This window comes from Aquarana catesbeiana, linkage group LG12 (genome assembly GCF_042186555.1).
Source record: "Aquarana catesbeiana isolate 2022-GZ linkage group LG12, ASM4218655v1, whole genome shotgun sequence".
Classification (NCBI taxonomy): Eukaryota; Metazoa; Chordata; class Amphibia; order Anura; family Ranidae; genus Aquarana; species Aquarana catesbeiana.
Window position 1 is genome coordinate 154,046,109 of NC_133335.1, and position 22,299 is coordinate 154,068,407.

Consider the following 22,299-nt stretch of genomic DNA (forward strand, 5'->3'; position numbering starts at 1 on the left):
ACTCTGCAGAAACACCAAGCATCAGAAAATAAAAACAAACAGTCATAATACTTTTAAGACGCGACTTGAAGCATTGCCTGTGTAATCTTCAGTCTACTGACTTCAAGTCGCATCAAAGTCAGACCAAAGTAGTGCTGGGACTAATTTGAAGTCGCACAGATATGAACAATACTCATTGGAAATCATGGGGTACGACTTGTCATGTGACTTTGCAGTCGCACAAGCATGAAAGGGGCCTTAATGGTCAGGTGGGTGGGTAGAATCCTAAATGACACACACTTAGCAGTACGGCCTTTCCTCGGGTGTCCAGCTCCAACACACCCAGTCGTCCTCATACATCCCACAGCAGAACTGGTCACAACTGGCTGAATAAATGCTGAGCTGTGCACCGACAGGCTGACACTTCCTCCGGCTATTCAGAATGGGCAATGCAATGCTCTACTTTTGTATCTGTGTGTTTTTTTCCTCTGATCTTTAGGGCCCTTAATATTAGTACAAAGATCCAGGATAATCCTGAAAGTGCATTTTTCTATTAGATTGGGACTGATTACTGTCTGTGTGCACATTGGGACAATTCCCTCCTCTATTTATATGACTGTTATAGAAAGAAAAGTGAAAGAAAATCTAGTTAGACTTATCCCCGGAACATGAGGCAAGTGGAAATCCTCCAATGAGAGCATCTATTCCGTGGAAAGCTGTTAGAGGAAGTATCCGAAAAAAGGGGAATTCAACTCCTAACTTCTTCCAGAAGTAATTCTGAAGCTCAATAAGCCACATGAAAAAAACTTGTGAACAAAGCTGGCATCAGGCAAGGTCTCCACCTGTTAGAAAATCTGATAAACAGAAGATAGGTGCTGAAAAGCAAGGAACTCTGTTCTCAAGTCAGTTTTGTATGCTTAAAGTGCTTCTAAAGCTTTAAAGAGTAACTCCACTTTTGTTGAGAGAAAAACATTCCCCTCTGGGTGATCTATGTACATTGCAAGGATTATAACAATCTTTGTTGCAGATTCCTACCTTTTGTTATTCTGAAGAAATCCCTGTGTGTTTGTCTGTGTTTATTGCGTCTAATGGTAGTGGTTTCATAATCAGCCGTGGCAGCTGCAGGGCTCTAATGAGGAAAGCTGCTGGGCCTGCATCCTTTTAGACGTGTTCCTATTGGATATGTGTCACCAAAAATGACATTTTTGTTGCAGGGGATGCCTGAAATCTGACTTGTATCTTTGGGTCACCAATTTTCCCAGAAGTCTTCCTATCACCACAAGCAGTAAATGATGTTTCTGGGGAGTGGTCAGTACACACATTCTGTTTACAGAACAACTCCATGTAGACAAATTGCATTTATAGAAAATTACAGTGGCTGCAGATTGAAAAGAAAAGGTAATTTTTAATAACATTCAATCACAATAGGACTTGTATTGCAATTGTACACGCTATATTATTTCTTTGCTTCCAACCCCCCCACGAAAGTGGAGCAACCCTGGTTTTTCACCCCAATGCATTAAGGTAAAAAAAAAAAAAAAAAAACCTTCCTTGATGCAGCTATTGGGGGCACTGATTGGGGGGGGGGGGGGAGCCAGGAACACCAGCAGGAAACCTGAGAAGCTACCACTACCTAGAGCAGGCAAGTATGACGTTTGTTATATTTTTCAAAAACAGCTGAACCCTTAAAATACCACTTTAGGTATGCCAACTCAAAGTATCAGAACATTTTTTACAGATTTGTAGAATTTGGGAGTCTCCTCTAATACGCACCAACATCAGTGGCTCATGGGTGCAATGTCAGGCTCCTGCAGACTATTCCTACAGCTCTATACAGGCTGTCAGTTTAAGAGCTACAGGAACAGCAAATGGACTAGAACCATGTGAGCAGACTCAAGAAGGAGACAGTGATCCGGGCTGTGTCAGATCCTTAAGGAGGTACAATGCAAGCTGCCCCAGAGCTGTTAGCAGATAATAAGTCTGAAAGGCCCACAGGACCCCTAACCTTGCAATTCTGAGCCAGCTTAATAACAGGTGCTGAAAGCAGGATGGGTGTATCGCAGTCCTGTACCTGTAAATTATACAAGGCCATACACAGTGCATATTTATTTTCTGCAACCATAGATTACAGGAAAGAAATGTGCACGATTCCCCTATCAACACAGGCAGTGCTGACAGGAGATTCAGCAATTGTCTTCTCCCGGTGGGGGAAGCCTTACCCCCCAGGAGAAGACAGTGATTATCGTTAGCAGCTATGGAATCCCGCAGGCTGACTTACCAAAAGTTGATCGATCAACTTGGTACATTCAGCTTGTCCATTAACGGTTGGAATCTCAGCCGGTTCCTAATGAACCGGCCGAGACTCGAACCATGTATGGCCGGCCTTACTCACTTGATATAGAAAGGCCTTACTCACTCGGTATAGAAGGTGTTTGGAGAGCACCACAGCAGAGCCCAGCACCCACATGTCACATTATAGGCTGGCCCTGCCAATTCATTAATGCAGTCTCCGGGCTATACTGCAGATTGTCTGATCCAGAGAGCTACAAAGTAAGCTCTTCCAGCTCAAAAGCAACTGGAGAATCTTTATTTTTTTTTTTTTTATTGAATTTGCTTCTCTGCAAGACCCCTTTCACACCGAGCCGCCCATAGCGGCGGCGGTAAAACGCCGCTATTTTTAGCGGGGTTTTACCGTCGGACTTGCGGTGCATATCAGCCACTAGCGGGGCGCTTTTACCCCCTGCTAGCGGCCAAGGGTTAAAACCGCCCGCAATGCGCCGCAATAGCGGCGTTTTGCCGGTGATATCACAGCGCCGCCGCATTGATTTCAAAGGGGAGCAGCGGTAAACACACTGCTCCAAAGAAGCTGCTGGCAGGACTTTTTCTGACGTCTTCCCAGCGCACCGCTCCAGTGTAAAAGCCCGCTGGCTTTCACACTGGAAACAATGGAGCAGCTGTTTGAGGGCGGATTGCAGGCGCTATTTTTAATGCTATAGCGCCTGCAAACCACCCTCAGTGTGAAAAAGGTCTAAAAAGATACCATTCTCTGACCTAATGCAGATATTTTCCAGCACACCATGGATCAACAAAACAGTGTGCAAACTGAATTTTTATTGCATTATCAAATCACAAAGTAGTGTGATGTTTCGGAGCCACGCAGGGCCCCTTCGTCAGGCATGTGATAAGTGTGCAGTAACAGTGTACACTATTTAACCCCCCCCCCCCCCCCCCCATCAACCAGCCACAACAGAGAGAGAAGACCCACCCACCCCATGACAGGTATGACGTCATAGGTCCTGCCAAAAAGCAAATACACATCAGCAGAAATATAGAGCATATTTGTACAGAGAAGACAAAAATTGCTGGATTGCATCATGATATGGTTATGCATTTGGATGCCATTTTGTTGATTCATGGTGTGCTGGAAAATATCTGCATTGTGACATTTGAATCAGTCTCCAGCTGGCCATTGCTGCAGCACCCAAATCTTTTTGAAGCTTCATCCAGGAATGCGTGCGATGGGAATATGGAGGAGTATTAGTAGTAGTTCTCTGACCTAGGACACTAGCAAAAAACTGAAGGAAGGAGAAAACAACCCTTAGGTTTTTTTCTATGGCTTTAGCATGACAAGACATAAAAAAGGACAGACTAGAAGTCATAAAATTATGGGCAAAAAAAAACCCAAAAAGAAAAAAGAAACAAAACCCATTGCTGTCCTGAGAGAATTTTGGAAAAGACGGGTCAGTGTATGAGGTGATGAGAGACACTGCAAGCTCAACAATTAAAGAGAAAGGAGAATGGTGTCAGCCCATAGCGGGGCGAAATGCATCAGAACCGGGACTCAGGAGGAGCTCATGGATGAGGCCCTTCACATAGCGGTGTCTCTCATCCCCTCCTGCTTCACCATTTCTGGATCAAGCACAGCCTGCACCCTTACATTGGTGCGAGACCTTAAAAACCATCACTACAAGTGGTTACAGGGAATTGTGATGATATCTGTTCAATGTATTCTATATAACCCTCAAAAGATGTATGAACTAAAATGTAAAAATCAGAAGTCTCACAGGGAAGCTTTTCAGCACTGAATTCCAACAAGCTGCTAAACCCAGTATATATCTATACAAAGGTAACCTGCTAAACTAGTGCTGTAAAAGATACAAGGAAACAGCAAGTGGAAAAAAAGTTATAGAATGCTACGCCACTCTGGGCAACGAAACAAAAGCAATGCGTTGTAAAAGTGAGAGGATCACAGTCACACACATTGTGGAGTTGGACATTCAAACCCAACTCCAGGTATTGTTTTTGAAACTGTTTAAAAAGTGTAACTCAGTGCAAATGTGAACAGTGAAGAAGTCACCCCAATGAGGTTTATTCCATGTCTGGACTGCTGTGTAGTGTAAAAATCACTTTCATTCATGCTGGAAAGTACAGCTATTGCTGTACATCTGGCCCACACTGTGTATTTCATACAGGGAAGTAATAGTGTCATTTATTCACCTCACTCTTCCTTTGTGAATGGTTTACAGAATAGAAGGCTCTCTGTGAAAGGACAGAGTACAAGGTGTGAAGTCACAAAAACTTTTCACCTGGCATTCTGCTTTTCCCCCTGCAGTCTTATGTCGTCACAGGTCTTTTCTTTTTATCCTCCAGTGGCAGCAGTGATTGTTCTTTACATGAGTGCTATACTGTCTAGGGGTAATCATATGTGTGCCCAGGCCAGTATAACGAAGAACAGAGACTCTGCAGGGGACAATGCCAGAGAGAAGAAAAGTATCGCAGCCAGAGTGTAAAGCTACTTTCACACTAAAAATAGCGCCTGCAAAGAGCCTCTCCTCTCACTCCAGTGTGAAAGCCCGAGGGCTTTCACACTGGAGCGGTGAACTTGCAGGGAGGTAAAAAAAGTCCTGCAAGCCGCATCTTTGTAGCGCTGTAGGAGTGGTGTATACACCGCTCCTAAAGCTCCCCTGCCCATTGAAAACAATGGGGCAGCGGCGGTTTTAACCCTTTTTCGGCCACTAGCAGGAGTTAAAACCTCCCCGCTAGCGGCCGAATAGCACCGCTAAACGGCGGTAAAGCGGCGCTAAAAATAGCACCACTTTACCGCCGACGCCCGCGTGTGAAAGTAGCCTTAGACCCCTTTCACACTGAGGCGCTTTTCAGGTGCTTTCGCACTAAAAAAAAAAAAAAAAAAAAAAAAAAGCGCCTGAAAAGCTCACAAAAAACTATTTCAATAAGACTCCTTTCACACTGGGGCACTTTGCAGGTGCTACAGCGCTAAAAATAGCGCCTGCAAAGCGCCCTGAAAGAGTTCAGCCCAGCTTTATGTTTTTCGAGGAGTGACACAGGAAGCCCGTATCACACTGCACTGTATAATATATGTAGCTGAGGCTACAGTTAATACAGTGGCGCCCAGCAAATAGGTCTTTGGGCCACCTTGTCCCAAACAAACTATTTAAAGAAACATTTCAAATCAGCATTAAGGGCATTTTTCAGGTTTAACGCTAAAGTGTTTTAATTCCTCACCCATTTACAATTTGGGTTTTTTGTACTTTTTCTGTTTCGCAAGCGCACTTTTTTTGTTTTAAGGCTAGACAGATTTTGCATGGTGCAATGTTTTATGTTAAATGTAAAGATCTTATTGTGTTGGTTAGCAACATATAATGTCAGGCCTTGTACACAATGGCATACTTAAGCGTACACCCATGAGAGGGCTGACTTTGATCGCAGGGGATGGCGTTAGTGAAAGCAGTCTCATTCCTACCAATTGGAACGCAGCAGCTGCATGTACATGGCCACCGCTTCCAATCGGATATCTGTGCGGATGCGTGTCTGCAAGCACAGACAGTGTATGTTTAGGGACATGCATCCACACACCTACAGACATCAAATTGAGAGCAGCCGCTGTGTCCCAATTGACATGAATGGGACTACCTGCACAGGAATATACAGAACACCTGTGCACCCCAGGCAAGCAAACACACAGGATCACCTATGCAACCCATGCACAACAGCACTCGCATGGGGGTACGCTTAGGTATGCGAATGCAAGCAAGGCCTAACTGTGCACTTAGCTTGCCTGGAGAGCTTCAACAACTTTCCTACATTGTAAGATTAAGCATAATATACTGAATCCACTGCCAAAAAAAAAAAACAGTCCAAACCTGGGGCTTCCAGATAAGTAATCAGCCTACAAATATTAAAAGCAAAATTTAAATACAAGTGGGATTTCACAATACGCCAGTTAAAGAAAATGTACTCACAGTAATGTCTGGATTAACCAGCAATTTTTTCTTTCTAGATAATAGGCAGCAAGATTGATTCGATCAAAGGTTGTATGGCTCAGAACAGTGGGAAACAAAAAGTCTTACTTTGGAAGTTTGCAGTCAGGGTGTCCAAGCCGAGGTGTCCTCCCACACACCGATAGACAAACAAATGGTCATCAAGAGAAAGAGGCAGCCGGCAACTCCAGAACATCAAGCGGATTAAGCCCTCATGCACACAGGCTGTTAAAAAAACGTTATGAAAACGCCAGCATCTTTGCAGTGATTTTTTTAAACTTTTTTCAGCTTTTTTCAGCGTTTGAGCGGTTTTCCGCGTTAGCGTTTGAGCGTTTTTCCGCGGTTTTTTTTTTTTTTCAAATTTTTTTTTTTTTTTTCAATGGATCAAAAACGCTAAAAAACGTTGAATTATGTTTTTGAGCGTTTTTCAGCGTTAGAGCGTTTTTACAGCTGAAAAACGTCTCTCAGAACGCACTGGTCCTGGGTTTTTTTTACAGCTTAAAAATGCCTAGGTGGGCATGAAGCCATAGACTAACATAGACAGGCCTTTTTAAGCTAAAAAAAAAAAAGCTCAAAAAAGCAGCTGCAAAAACGTCCGTGTGCATGAGGACTTATTGTAAAGCCTTCACAGTGAGTAGAGACAGCAGCAGACTAGTTTAGGCAAATAAGCCTTGTTCACAGCATACATGTTTGTTGAAAAGCATGAACTTTTTTTTTTTTTTTTTTTGTTTGTTTAAAAAAAACACAATCACATGACTACTACTCCTCTACAAACAGCAAATGTGCTCAATTGAAATCAAGTGATTGGTTACAAATTGTCAACAGATGTGAACACGACAAGTGAGAAGCAAAAGAGAGTCTAATGGCCCGCACACACGATCGGAATATCGTACGCCTGATTTCGCTTAATATAGCCATAGCAGCGCTTTGCGGGCGTTTTTAACCCTTCTTCGGCCGCTAGCGGGGGGTTAAAAGCACCCCGCTAGCAGGCAAATAGCGCCGCAAAAACGACGGTAAAGCGCCGCTAAAAATGGTGGCGTTTTACCACCGACGCCCAGGGCAGCTCAGTGTGAAAGGGCTCTTAGATGCACCATGAAAATGTTCGCCAATTGGAGTTCTCAGCTGTCTCATGGTGCAATCCACATATTGTTTGTTACATTTATGGCATTCTACAACATATACAACATTGCTAGTGCAATTGTGAATTCTCGTCCTGCGGCACATGAAACTACTGTCTTGTGTTGTCTAGAGTGTCTACTACAGACGCCAAGTTTTTCTGCATTGCTGTGACTCAAAACAAACTTGGGGACAAAAGGCCTTCTAGCGTTTTGGCACGGTGGCTTGAAAACCTACAGCCCAACCTAAGTATTAGTGCCAAATCTCCATCCATGGAAAGTATTGGTAAATATTTATCTGTAATGTTTTAAATGTTATTAAAATTCCAAGGAGAAGGCAGTTACATCCACCGTGCACTTCTTTCACGTGAAGTCTGGTGGATTTTCCACCTACAGACAAGGGTACCTGCGGGAATGAACCACAGCTATGATGTGGACCTTTTTATGAAAGAAGTTCAAAAAAGTCCAGGAGTTATGGGCATTGTATTATGCCCATTGCTTGTGATAAACTGAGGCTCCATGCACACTGGACGTTAAAATAACGTTATAAAAACCCTGATTTTAATTACATTTTTTAAAATTACAGTTGACAGGGTGATCACATGAATGGGAACTGCTCTGACTGATTGCCAGTGACAGCAGGGATTGGAAGGCACTAGTCACTCAAAGTGTCAACTGCTGGCACTCAAAGGGAGGGGGCATTTCTAAATGTGTTAATATACAGATTGCCGATAGCATGGGATTAAGTCTGGACTTGATTTGACTACTTCTGGATCGATCAGTTTTTATTTGTATGAAGGACTCCTCCAAGTCAAACTAGATGGAAAACAGTCATGCTCAGACCCACCATGGCAACAGCAGCAAAAAGTCCAGCCAGCCTTAAGGGACAACATCATCACCCAGAGACTAGGCTATATCTATGACATGTGATTATTCAAATTATTGGCTTTGTGACATAGCAATCAGGCGCAAATGTATTGCTGTTTGTTGAGTATTAGATGAATACACTATAAATATGACCTCATGCTTCAGCTGTATGTTATGTTATGTCTCTATGTATTTAAATACGCAACATTGGAGCCTTATGCTTGCGTTATTTGGTTTATATTCTTTTGGTACCATTGTGGATCATACCTCATATGTGATTCAGTTTCTCGACTCTGCATATGTATTAGGTCAAATGGTCTGCCTGAAGTATAGTTCTCATTGGTATATGTGGCCTTATGCATTTGGGAGGCTTTTACCTGACCTTTACATTGTCATGTGCAATCTGCTATATGCATTAATGTACTTAGACAACAGGGATCTAAATGGTTGAGATATAAACTCTGGTCGCCTTACCAGAGTATTTTTTATGCAATGGCTCAGTACATACATATTCCACCACCTATTACATTATATATTTGATATTTGTTATTACATTAGAGCTGCATGATTCTGGCTAAAATGAGAATCACGATTTTTTTGCTTAGAAGATAGATCACGATTCTCTCACGATTCTCGCGGCGTAACATCATCTTTCACATTAACAAAAAAAACAAAAAAAATTGGGCTAACTTTACGGTTTCATTTTTTTTTATATATTCATTGAAGTGTAGTTTTTCCCCCAAAAAAATTGCATTTGAAAGACCGCTGGACAAATACAGTGTGACATAAAATATTGCAGCAATTGCCATTTTGTTCCCTAGGGTCTCTGCTAATATATATATATATATATATTAGACTTTGTGGTTAAACTTCCTGCATTTACAGGTTGTTGAAAACTTGGCAGACTGCCTGGGTTATTTATTTACACAGAAGTTCTATCCCTTCGATCTAAGAAGGAAGCTTAGTTACAATGTTTCAAGTTATAAACTTGGCAGACTGCCCGGATGCTTTCTTTTGACAGCTGAGTAGATAATCTCTGCACTTGTTTATATGAAAGAATTGGCAAACTCAGCAGGAGAGAGTCAGAGGTGAATCGAGATCACGATTTTTTAATGATTAATTGTGCAGCTCTACATTACATTAGTCATCTTTGTTGTTTCTAGTATGAATTCACCTCAATACTGGTCTTGTGTATTCTACAGGGTATTTTAATTTTATGTACATGACTTGACAGCATTTGTCATTGCATATATACCATGGATTTTGCTGCTGAGCCTTCATTCAGCAGCGGATCAAATCCCTTACATTCAACACACATTACCAGATGCTCCCCCCCGTGCCTGAATCTGGTAAAAGGTTAGAGAACATGGTTCCAGTCATCTACCATAGGAGGTGAACAGAAGTAAAAAAAAATCTCTTTTTTCAAGCATAGAACTTGTAAAGTAACCTAACGTGGACCTTCAGTCATTTTTTTTTCAACTTTCCATCTATTAAATCTTCTGCCCTTGTTGTTTTAACTTTTGATAGTAAAACATTTTTTCTTCCAGTAAATTCCTTATACAGCCCACTTCCTGTTTCTTGTCTGGTCATTAGCCTAGGCTTATGACATCATGCACAGCTCCATCTCTTGAGAGTTTGCCAGGAAGGGAGGGGGATGAGTCATAAGAGGGCCAATGAGAGCTAGAGGAGCATGTGTGTAAATCCAGGAAGTGAACAGGCAGCAGCTTCAGCATTCTGAGGGGGGTGAAAGGTCATAGGTATGGGCATATGCATTTTAGGTATGTATGGCATTGGGACAGAAATCTATATAAAAATACAAGGGCCTATTATCTAGAGGTCCATAGGTATCTCTTGTATGAAGCTTATTATGTAGGGTGCGAGTGATCATTGTATCCGATTGTCCTTGAATATTGCTCATATTCAGTTCAATGGTATAGCAGAGCTGTAAATTGCTAAGTAGGTTTCATAGTCACTGTCTGATGCTACCCTGACTGCATGGAAGTACATGGGAAAGTCTCAGGCACGTACCTAGTTTTTGTGACCAGGGCCTAGGCACGTACCTAGTTTTTGTGATGTAGGTTTTTACTGCCTTCCCCATTACTGCCTGTAGTGATCCAGTAATCCCTATGGTGGTGAAAAAGCAAGGTTTTTTGGTCTTTTTACTACAGCCCTTAATAGCCAAAACCCCCTTGGTGGTGCCATACAGTGCAAGTCTCATAACAGGATACTCCTAGTCAAGGGCTCAATTCTACTCTCCGAGGCCACTGCATGGCTTAGTGACTATTTAGCATGTATTTCTTTTATACACCATTGGACTAAGACCATAAAAAAAAAAAAAAAAAAAAAAAAAAAATATTATATTAAGCCTTCACAAAATCCCACTATACCAGTGGTTCTCAACCCGTGTCCTCAGGACCCACTAACAGGCCAGGTTTGTAAGATAACTCAAATACATCACAGGTGATTAAAATTTTCTGCTCATTGATTGCAGTATTCTAGTCTGCAGCTCCCCAAGGTAATAGTTAAAATCTGGCCTGTTAGTGGGTCCTGAGGATAGGAGTTTAGAACCACTGCACTATACGTTTATCCCAGACCGGTGACTTGTTATAATAGATCTGAGGTTCATAATGCCCAACATGTTTTATTTCTAGGTCTGTCGGACTTTTAGGAAAAAAGTCCACTGGAGCCACACATGATCGAATTGTCCGCCGGACCAAGTCTGCTGGAAAGTCTGCACGTGTGTACGCGGCATCAGGAAACCTACCATCAATAAATCACCGGGACCGCATGGCTTGCACCCGAAGGTACTTAGGGAACTCAGTTAACTAATCGCCAGACCATTGTTCCTCATTTTTACTGACAGTCTACTGACTGGAATGGTACCAGCTGATTGGAGAAAAGCCAATGTAGCACCAATATTTAAAAAAGGGCCCAAAATACATCCCTGGGAATTACAGACCAGTTAGCCTAACATCAAAAGTATGAAAGCTCTTGGAGGGGATGATAAGGGACTATATACAAGATTTTAGTAATGAGAACGGTATCATTAGCAGTAATCGGCATGGATTCATGAAGAATCGTTCTTGCCAAACCAATCTATTAACCTATGAGGAGGTGAGTTGCCATCTAGATAAAAAGGAAGGCCAGTATAGTATCTGGATTTTGCAAAAGCATTTGAAAACTGGCTACAAGGGTGAGTTCAGAGGGTGGTGATAAATGGGGAGTACTCGGAATGGTCAGGGGTGGGTAGTGGGGTCCCACAGGGTTCTGTGCTGAGACCAATCCTGTTTAATTTGTTCATAAACGACCTGGAGGATGGGGTAAACAGTTCAATCTCTGTATTTGCAGACGATACTAAGCTAAGCAGGGCAATAACTTCTCTGCAGGATGTGGAAACCTTGCAAGAAGGTCTGAACAAATTAATGGGTTGGGCAACTACATGTCAAATGAGGTTTAATGTAGAAAAATGTAAAATAATGCATTTGGGTGGCAAAAATATGAATGCAATCTATACACTAGGGGGTGAACCTCTGGGGGAATCTAGGATGGAAAGGGACCTGGGGGTCCTAGTAGATGATAGGCTCAGCAATTGCATGCAATGCCAAGCTGCTGCTAACAAAGCAAACAGAATATTGGCATGCATTAAAAAAAAGGGATTAACTCCAGAGATAAAAAGATAATTCTCCCACTCTACAAGACTCTGGTCCGGCTGCACCTGGAGTATGCTGTCCAGTTCTGGGCACCAGTCCTCAGGAGGGATGTGCTGGAAATGGAGTACAAAGAAGGGCAACAAAGCTAATAAAGGGTCTGGAGGATATTAGTTATGAAGAAAAGGTTGCGAGCACTGAACTTATATGATTTAAATTTACACATACCATACTGGTGACACCACAATAGGGATAGGCTTTTTGCGCTGTAGCACCTGAAAAACATCTCAGTGCGAAATGGGTCTAAGCGGAAGGGATGTGGAATTCCCTTCCACAGGCAGTGGTCTCAGCAGTTTCAAAAAACTATTAGATAAGCACCTGAACGACCGCAACATACAGGGATATACAATGTATTACTGACATAAAATCACACGCCTAGGTTGGACTTGTGTCTTTTTTCAACCTCACCTACTATGTAACAGAAGTACTCAAGGGAGATCACCAAATGAATAAAATGTATAAGGAGAAAGAGGGAGGAAGAAAGAAGAAAGAAGAAGAAAGAAGAAGAAAGAAGAAGAAAGAAGAAGAAAGAAGAAGAAAGAAGAAGAAAGAAGAAGAAAGAAGAAGAAAGAAGAAGAAAGAAGAAGAAAGAAGAAGAAAGAAGAAGAAAGAAGAAGAAAGAAGAAGAAAGAAGAAGAAAGAAGAAGAAAGAATGGCCAAAGCCATTTTGGCCATACTTCTCCAATGGATCACAAGTGTGCAGTTTGTTCTGCACTCCTGTGATCTGTTTTCAGCCAAAACTAGGCTATATCCCTCTGTTGGCTGACATCACTACTCACCCAGTCCAAGCTGGGGAAAGATCCCAGGCAGAGGAGAGAGCTGGTGATTGACAATCATAGCACAGAGTGGAGGGGAGAACTCAATTGTGTATGATCATCCAGTTATCAGTGCAAAAGGTGGCAGGGGACAGATGCAGCATCCACCTAGGCAAGTTTTTTTATACCATACGTTTTAAGATCAATAATATCAGACCAGGTATTAAAGAAAATATAAAAAAAAAAAAAAAAAACACCTCACACACTGTACGCATCAAAATTGAAAAGCGTCCAGAAACGTATGGTGCATTGGTAGATTGTCAAACGTGAATTAGGTCTCCCAAAGTATTAATATTAATGTTCTTCCAGCATTAGAGCTTCAGCCCATCACAGTGTTCTTATCGTGTGTTGAGCAGATGCGGGCTTGAAAATGTATTTGTCAGCTGCCGCCCAAACTGTACACACATTTCTGGCTGAAGTCTACATAATGTGGTTTATTATATTCCCTGAGTGTCAGAATAATGGCATAACAGACTGTGGAGTTTGCTAGGAGAAGGTCAAGTGGAGAAGGGCCAAATCTTGGTTTGTGCAGGAATACTCTATGTTTACCAGAACAAGGGTGCGTACCCCAACACACTTTAGGCAATCCTAATAAAAGGTTATGTTTTATACTATTGGCTAAGGTGCATTGGGGTACACACTCTTGTACTGTTAAACATTCTGATTGCCAGTTAAAGTATTTTGTTTCTTACATATGAATGCTTTAGTGAGAAGAAAAATTGTATACGGGTTTACACACTTGTATTCTTACCCTGGAGCTTCTCCTGCCTCACTATGAACTTCTTCCAAGTGCATCTCTGAAGCTGGCCTTCTTACAATCTGTCTGAACAATTCTCATTGGATTCATCAAAATGTGACAGCCTGCCAACTGGACTGTTGAGGTAGACCACTCAAATTACTCGCACTATATCAGTGATGAGCTCAGAGTCCAAAAGCTCTCAAAGCCAACAGCCAATCATAGCAAATTCCCTCCCCACAGCTACACATATACATGCCCCTTGCATACATGTGGCAGAAGGGACGGGGGAATGTTTCTAATGCCTGTGATTGGCTGTTAGCTTGGACAGCTTCCCGGCGGTACAGCTCACACGGATTTGAACTTGTGTCCCAACACGTCTGAGCCCATCCCTATTGCTGAGAAATCGGAAAACGGGAAACTATAGATCTAAAGGAAATGAGGTCAAGTCAGACCAGATGTCACATATTCTCCCACTGCCCCCTCCATCAATGAATGTTCTAGCATGCATAATTGTGAGCAAATTCACACCACCCACCGACACATAATGGCTCAATGAATGACATTTTTGAACACATTTTGAAGAGACCCTGTCACCAACTTACATTACAGGTAAAATCACAGAAAAATTAAGTATTTTAAATGCCTAATTAAAGCATTTTGTGCTGTAAATACATTTTTTCCCTTTTCACTCGCAGTGTAACTTGGAAACACGCCAAGAACTGTAAATTCCCCTAGCAGGTCATAGCCCTGTCCACTTTTGAGAGTGTCTACTTGCGGTCTGCGCTGCTCCAGCTCCTCTGGCCCTTTCTGCATGATCTTTTATGTAGCTGCGAGGGGAGGAGGGGGAATAAGCTATAGAATGTCATGGGGTCTGCTGACATGATATTCATGATGGCAGCACCCCCACAGCTTTTAAAATTTCTTCACAAGAGAGACTTTTACAGGTAAATGACATGCATAAAATACATTGTATGCATATAATCTTTTGGTCAGGTTTTGTTGAAGTGAATGGTCTGGTGACAGGGTGTCTAACCACTAGACATCCGCACTATGGCCAAATGACGGCCACAGTGCGGACCTGAATTTCCGGGAGGCCCTCAAATGACGGCTTCCCCTGTGCACCTGCCCTGCAGGGCGCGCTGTGATCACCGAGTCACTGAGACTGGGGTGATCACCGATCCGAGTAAGGGGCCAGTCCCGGCCCCTTACCATGTGATCAGCTGTCAGCCAATGACAGCTGATCACATGATGTAAACAAAAGATCGGTAATCGTTTTTTTTTTCTACTCATGCTGGTAGCGTGAGTAGAAAAAAAAAAAAAAAAAAAAAAAAAGCCGATCACCGGCTCAGCTACAAGGGACATCGGTCCTGAAGTGGAAGAGGCACATCTGCCTCATCTGTGCTACCTGCCATTGCCACCTACAGTGCCCACAGTGCCACCTATCAATGTCCACCAGTAGTGCCAATCAGTGCAACCTAGCAGTGCTGCCTATCAGTGTAACTGATCAGTGCCCATCACTACCACCTATCGGTGCCCATCAGTGCCGCCTTATCAGCATACATCAATGAAGGAGAAAAATTACCTGTTTTAAATTTTTTATAACAAAATATAAAAAAATAAAATTTTAAATTCAGTCTTTTTACGTTTTTAGCAAAAAGTAAAAACCAGAGGTGATCAAATACCACCAAAAGAAAGCTCTATTTGTGGGGAGAAAATGATAATAATTTCATTTGAGTACAGTGTTGTATGACCGTGCAATTGTCAAAGTGTGTCAGCTCTGAAAGCTGAAAATTGGTCTGGATAGGAGGGGGGTTTAAGTGCCCAGTAAGCAAGTGGTTAAAGTGTAACTTCAGGGCCAAAAAAAAAAAGAAAAAAAAAAAAAAAAAAAAAAAAACCCTATTAAAAAGTGGTTGTACACCCTGTACTACAACTTGTATTTACAGGTAAGCCTATAATAAGGCTTGTAGGTACTGTGAATCTCATATAAACGTGCACTGTTTAGAAGATATTCAGTGCGTTCGGCACATGTGCTCTGAAGGGCCAGCTTACAGTGGTGGATCTTCAGAGCCCATGCCCAAAACGGCGACTCCCCCGCACATGGGCAGGAGTGACATCGCGGCTCCGGCCAAATGCATAGCCAGAGCTTGTGAACCCGGAAGACAGTGGGTACAGGTCAGCCCTCTCAGCGCTGGAGTGCTTAGTTCCAAGGTGAGTATTTCATAATGTGCTAGTACTGTATGTGATGCATACTAGCACATTATGCCATTGCCTTGCATCCATCTCCTATGGATCACGTTGTTCTGCACTCCTGTGACCCATTATCAAATGACAGCAAGCTAAACTCCGCTGTCATCACTCAGCTGGTCCAGACTGGATCAATCTCAACTTTACAGTCAGGATTCACCCAGATGCCTGACCGGCAGCTTGCTTAGCGATCCACTGGGAGATTGAGCCAGCCGCTCCACTGAGTGCTGGAGAGGCAGAGCAGAGAGCCAGTGACCGACAGTCACCAGTTCTCTGCTCACTGAAGGCTGGGAACTCAGAAATCATCTGTGTTTGATTGCTCAGTTGTCAGTCAGAGGTAGTAGGGGACATTAGTAGCATCCACCTAGATGAGTATTTGTTACCCCCCCCATTCCTGAACTTCTTTTACGTTAAGTGAGCAATTTATTCAAATATCTAGTGATCCTGCCAGCCCTACATCTTCAGGGTGACAACACTCACTTGTAATGCATTCAAGTGGTTGTAAACTTCAGACATGAAATATGAACAAAGCATATCCCTCTATAGCAGTGGTTCTCAACCTGGGAGTCGGGACCCCCTTGGGGGTCAAATGACAGTTAACCAGGGGTCACAAAATCCTGGGCTGTTCCTGAAGCCCATACTGCTCTCCCAAAAGGGCTGATCCCTGGAGCCTGTGGCCGCCCACTCAGCCTCTTCACAGCCGCCCATTCAGTTCACGGGTCTCCACTACAGTTCTCAGATCAGCAGATGACCTTGATCAAGAGCACCTAAGTTGGCTGATCAGAACTCCCCACCAGCATTGCCACTGGTGGGGAGATAAAAAGGGAGAGAGAGATAAAAAGGGAAAGAAAGGAGAACAGAGAGAAAGAGTGGTACATCCCAAGTGGAAGGGACTCAGGGAGTGCTAAATATCTGTGGGTTAAGGGTGCAAATTACTTGTCTTGCCCTGGGTGCTGACAACCCACACTACGAAAATAATTTTACTATTAGAGGTCCCTACAACTTGGGAAATTTTATCAAGGGGTCACGGCACTAGTGGGGTTGAGAACCACTGATCTATAGCATGTACTAGTGTTTATCCAGAGCACCAAGTGATATTTGTCTGCTGCTTTATTCCTTTGCTATTAGCACAAGTCCCTTTTGACAAGTTTTCCTGACACAGAGAAAAATGGTGACAGTGGAGAGAACTTAAAGCGGGGTTCCACCCAAATTTTGAACAATATCTGTATGTATTCTCTTCCTTGCCTAGATGCTGACATGCCGTTTAAAAAAATTTAAATCGCCATAATTACCTTTTTATTTTTCTATTCTTCTTTGCACTTCCTGGTTCTCCTCCCGTGGGAGTAGGCGTGTTTCTAGCCTCTCCCAGACTCCTGGGAGCTAGTCTCAGGCTTCCTAGGAAGCCACTGAGCATGCGCGGGAACGAGCGGTGAATGCTGGGAGCACAGTATTCACCACATCCAGGAAATAAATGCTTCTGGGCTTCAAATGCCCACAATGAAGATGGAAACCGCCTGCAGTGAATAATATAAGTTATTCTTTCCGACGAAATCTGACACAGGTGGACATATTACACACAATATGTGAGTATGTAATGCTGAGAAGAAAAGTTTGTGAATGAACAAAAAAAAAAAAAAAAAACCAGGATAGATAGTTGGACCCCCGCTTTAAGCTGATTGACAGCCTCATCTCTGTTGCTTTGTGAAGGAAGCATGTCTCTCCCCTCCAATCAGCTCCCAGAGCTCGTTTCACTAAGCTCCGCAGGGTGCAAGCTTTGTCAGTTCTGCACTTTGAACAGATGTAGAGAACACTACAGATACAACTTATGTAGGAGGACTTGTTTCATCTCTGTGTACCACCTGAGGCCAGTCACTTCACTGGGTATATATTTTCACAGAAAAGTGAGGGTTTACAACCACCTTTAGTGCAGTATCCTGAAAAAAATGAAGGAATTCCAAGTGTAGTCATGCTTATAAACCCACTGCCATGTCAATCAGCACAGGACACATATCTGGCAGTGGGGATCTAAAAGGGAGCTCTGTGGGGGAATAACACACCAGTTACCTTCTTGGATCCCTTCCTCCTCCTTCCAGCTCTGGCAGAGTTAAGGCCTCTGTAATGAGGGGTATAGGAGGAGTTCCTGTCTGGTGGAGAAGGCAGGTTAGTAGAAGAGGATGACATGCAGTCAGGGGGGGGGGAAGTGAGAGGTTGACCAGAAGGGGTTTTAATAGATCTTCAGACCCACCACCAAATACAAGGCTGTTTCCTGGTGATTCACACATTACTGCTGAGAAGAGAGCAGGGGAGAACACTCATCCATGAAATATTGTTCCGGTCAGATCAGGAGAGGTGACACAGGAAGCTGCATCACTGTACAAGGAAGTAAAGGTGTCACCTGTTGAGGCTGGAAGTGTCAGAGTGTAAACAAGACTTGCTGATCACAATCCTATTGCCATAAACATGACATGTTCAGGCATTGCCCCCACACTGACAGCCGTCCTGCATTGTAAGACAAGCCCTGTCCATACACAGCGCATGCAGAGCACAGCCTGGGCCCCGAAGAAGCCTCCTCTACTATACAGTGTGTGTCTCGTCTCGTCTCCCTCCTACTTCTGGAGGAAAGGCAATTTCCGGTGACACCAGCCCTCCGTGTAACCAGCGGCGTCCCTCCTGTTCCCCTACCTACAAAGGAACAAGGCCGCACATGCCCGATCCTTACCTGCCTTCCAGTATCCGCCTCCTCTCTCCCGCCGGGAGATCTCCTTCTCTTCCTTCTCTTCCTTCTCCTCCGGCCTTTACTTCCGCCTTTCCTGTCTAACTTCCGGGTACGCCCCACTTTCGTCCTATCTGATTAACGAACGCCGCAAGATGACAGCGGCATCAACCAATCGTTTTGTCGAATTTGGAAAGGATGCCGGAAATGATACAAGAGGAGCGAAGAATGCGGAAATGAGGCCGAAGGGCATGATGGGGATTGTAGTTCTTGGTTAAGGAAGGGCTATTATTGATTTTCGGTTCGTTTGGTGTTCTCAGGGAGCCAGTGTGCCACCTTATGCGTTGTGTGGAGGGGTCTGTGTGCCCATGGAGGGGTCCTCTAGTTTGGTGTGTTCCAGCTGTTACTTCTGTTACCTCATCCATGTCGAGTAAAACTCCAGCCAAAGCACTTTCCTAGTTATGAGTGAGGAAAGCTTAGGACCTGTGGAGGGTTTTTACTCCTGTCTGTGTTTTCATTGTAAGGATTTACACCCACTATTTGGAATGGTGACCATTGTTATCTGGACAGACAGCCTAAGCAGCCAAAATTGTGTCCCTTCAAGGACCGCTGTATCTGCTGTATAATTCGACTTTAGGCATTGTTCAGACAGGTGGATGAGGGCGATAGGCTGCTGCCTTCAGACGGGTGGATGAGGGCGATAGGCTGTTGCCTTCAGACGGGTGGATGAGGGCGGATAGGCTGCTGCCTTCAGATAGGTGGATGAGGGCGATAGGCTGCTGCCTTCAGATGGGTGGATGAGGGCGATAGGCTGCTGCCTTCAGACGGGTGGATGAGGGCCGATAGGCTGCTGCCTTCAGACGGGTGTATAATTCGACTTTAGGCCTTGTAAAGACAGGTGGATGAGGGCGGATAGGCTGCTGCCTTCAGACAGGTGGATGAGGGCGATAGGCTGCTGCCTTCAGATGGGTGGATGAGGGCGATAGGCTGCTGCCTTCAGATGGGTGGATGAGGGTGATAGGCTGCTGCCTTCAGACGGGTGGATGAGGGCGATAGGCTGTTGCCTTCAGACGGGTGGATGAGGGCGGATAGGCTGCTGCCTTCAGATGGGTGGATGAGGGCGATAGGCTGCTGCCTTCAGACGGGTGGATGAGGGCCGATAGGCTGCTGCCTTCAGACGGGTGTATAATTCGACTTTAGGCCTTGTAAAGACAGGTGGATGAGGGCGGATAGGCTGCTGCCTTCAGACAGGTGGATGAGGGCGATAGGCTGCTGCCTTCAGATGGGTGGATGAGGGCGATAGGCTGCTGCCTTCAGATGGGTGGATGAGGGTGATAGGCTGCTGCCTTCAGATGGGTGAATGAGGGCGGATAGGCTGCTGACTTCAGGCAGGTGGATGAGGGCGATAGGCTGCTGCCTTCAGATGGGTGGATGAGGGCCGATAGGCTGCTGCCTTCAGACGGGTGTATAATTCGACTTTAGGCCTTGTTCAGACAGGTGGATGAGGGCGGATAGGCTGCTGCCTTCAGACGGGTGGATGAGGGCGGATAGGCTGCTGCCTTCAGACGGGTGGATGAGGGCGGATAGGCTACTGCCTTCAGACGGGTGGATGAGGGCCGATAGGCTGCTGCCTTCAGACGGGTGAATGAGGGGGATAGGCTGCTGCCTTCAGACAGGTGGATGAGGGCGATAGGCTGCTGCCTTCAGACGGGTGGATGAGGGCGATAGGCTGCTGTCTTCAGACGGGTGAATGAGAGCGGATAGGTTGCTGCCTTCAGACGGGTGGATGAGGGCCGATAGGCTGCTGCCTTCAGACGGGTGGATGAGGGCGGATAGGCTGCTGCCTTCAGGCAGGTGGATGAGGGCGATAGGCTGCTGCCTTCAGACGGGTGGATGAGGGCCGATAGGCTGCTGCCTTCAGACGGGTGTATAATTCGACTTTAGGCCTTGTTCAGACAGGTGGATGAGGGCGGATAGGCTGCTGCCTTCAGACGGGTGGATGAGGGCGGATAGGCTGCTGCCTTCAGACAGGTGGATGAGGGCGATAGGCTGCTGCCTTCAGACAGGTGGATGAGGGCGATAGGCTGCTGCCTTCAGACGGGTGAATGAGGGCGATAGGCTGCTGCCTTCAGACGGGTGGATGAGGGCGATAGGCTGCTGCATTCAGATGGGTGGATGAGAGCGATAGGCTCCTGCCTTCAGACGGGTGGATGAGGGCGGATAGGCTGCTGCCTTCAGACGGGTGGATGAGGGCCGATAGGCTGCTGCCTTCAGACGGGTGGATGAGGGCGGATAGGCTGCTGCCTTCAGGCAGGTGGATGAGGGCGATAGGCTGCTGCCTTCAGATGGGTGGATGAGGGCCGATAGGCTGCTGCCTTCAGATGGGTGTATAATTCGACTTTAGGCCTTGTTCAGACAGGTGGATGAGGGCGGATAGGCTGCTGCCTTCAGACGGGTGGATGAGGGCGGATAGGCTGCTGCCTTCAAACGGGTGGATGAGGGCGGATAGGCTACTGCCTTCAGACGGGTGGATGAGGGCCGATAGGCTGCTGCCTTCAGACGGGTGAATGAGGGGGATAGGCTGCTGCCTTCAGACAGGTGGATGAGGGCGATAGGCTGCTGCCTTCAGACGGGTGGATGAGGGCGATAGGCTGCTGTCTTCAGACGGGTGAATGAGGGCGGATAGGTTGCTGCCTTCAGACGGGTGAATGAGGGCGGATAGGTTGCTGCCTTCAGATGGGTGAATGAGGGCGGATAGGTTGCTGCCTTCAGACGGGTGAATGAGGGTGGATAGGTTGCTGCCTTCAGACGGGTGGATGAGGGCCGATAGGCTGCTGCCTTCAGACGGGTGGATGAGGGCGGATAGGCTGCTGCCTTCAGGCAGGTGGATGAGGGCGATAGGCTGCTGCCTTCAGACGGGTGGATGAGGGCCGATAGGCTGCTGCCTGCAGATGGGTGTATAATTCGACTTTAGGCCTTGTTCAGACAGGTGGATGATGGCGGATAGGCTGCTGCCTCCAGACAGGTGGATGAGGGCGATAGGCTGCTGCCTTCAGACGGGTGGATGAGGGCGATAGGCTGCTGCCTTCAGACGGGTGGATGAGGGCGATAGGCTGCTGCCTTCAGACGGGTGGATGAGGGCGATAGGCTGCTGCCTTCAGACGGGTGAATGAGGGCGGATAGGCTGCTGCCTTCAGACGGGTGGATGAGGGCCGATAGGCTGCTGCCTTCAGACGGGTGCATGAGGGCGGATAGGCTGCTGCCTTCAGGCAGGTGGATGAGGGCGATAGGCTGCTGCCTTTAGACGGGTGGATGAGGGCCGATAGTTCGCTGCCTTCAGACGGGTGTATAATTCGACTATAGGCCTTGTTCAGACAGGTGGATGAGGGCGGATAGGCTGCTGCCTTCAGACGGGTGGATGAGGGCGGATAGGCTACTGCCTTCAAACGGGTGGATGAGGGCCGATAGGCTGCTGCCTTCAGACGGGTGGATGAGGGCGGATAGGCTGCTGCCTTCAGACGGGTGGATTAGGGCGATAGGCTGTTGCCTTCAGATGGGTGGATGAGGGCGGATAGGCTGCTGCCTTCAGACGGGTGGATGAGGGCGGATAGGCTGCTGCCTTCAGATGGGTGGATGAGGGCGGATAGGCTGCTGCCTTCAGACGGGTGGATGAGGGCGATAGGCTGCTGCCTTCATATGGGTGGATGAGGGCGATAGGCTGCTGCCTTCAGACGGGTGGTATACGGCGATAGGCTGCTGCCTTCAGAATGGTGGATGAGGGCGATAGGCTGCTGCCTTCAGACGGGTGGATGAGGGCGATAGGCTGCTGCCTCCAGACAGGT

At 45.7% G+C, this 22,299-nt stretch overlaps 1 protein-coding gene across 1 annotated transcript in view; it reads right to left on the minus strand.

Moving 5' to 3' along the window:
• The window catches only part of RAB5C (RAB5C, member RAS oncogene family), a 71,861-nt gene extending 53,245 nt beyond the window's left edge, over positions 1-18,616 (minus strand). The window contains exon 1 of the mRNA XM_073606109.1: positions 18,464-18,616. The gene's annotated coding sequence lies outside the window, so the exon portion shown is untranslated. The remainder of the gene's footprint in view (positions 1-18,463) is intronic.
• Between the last annotated feature and the right edge of the window lie 3,683 nt (positions 18,617-22,299).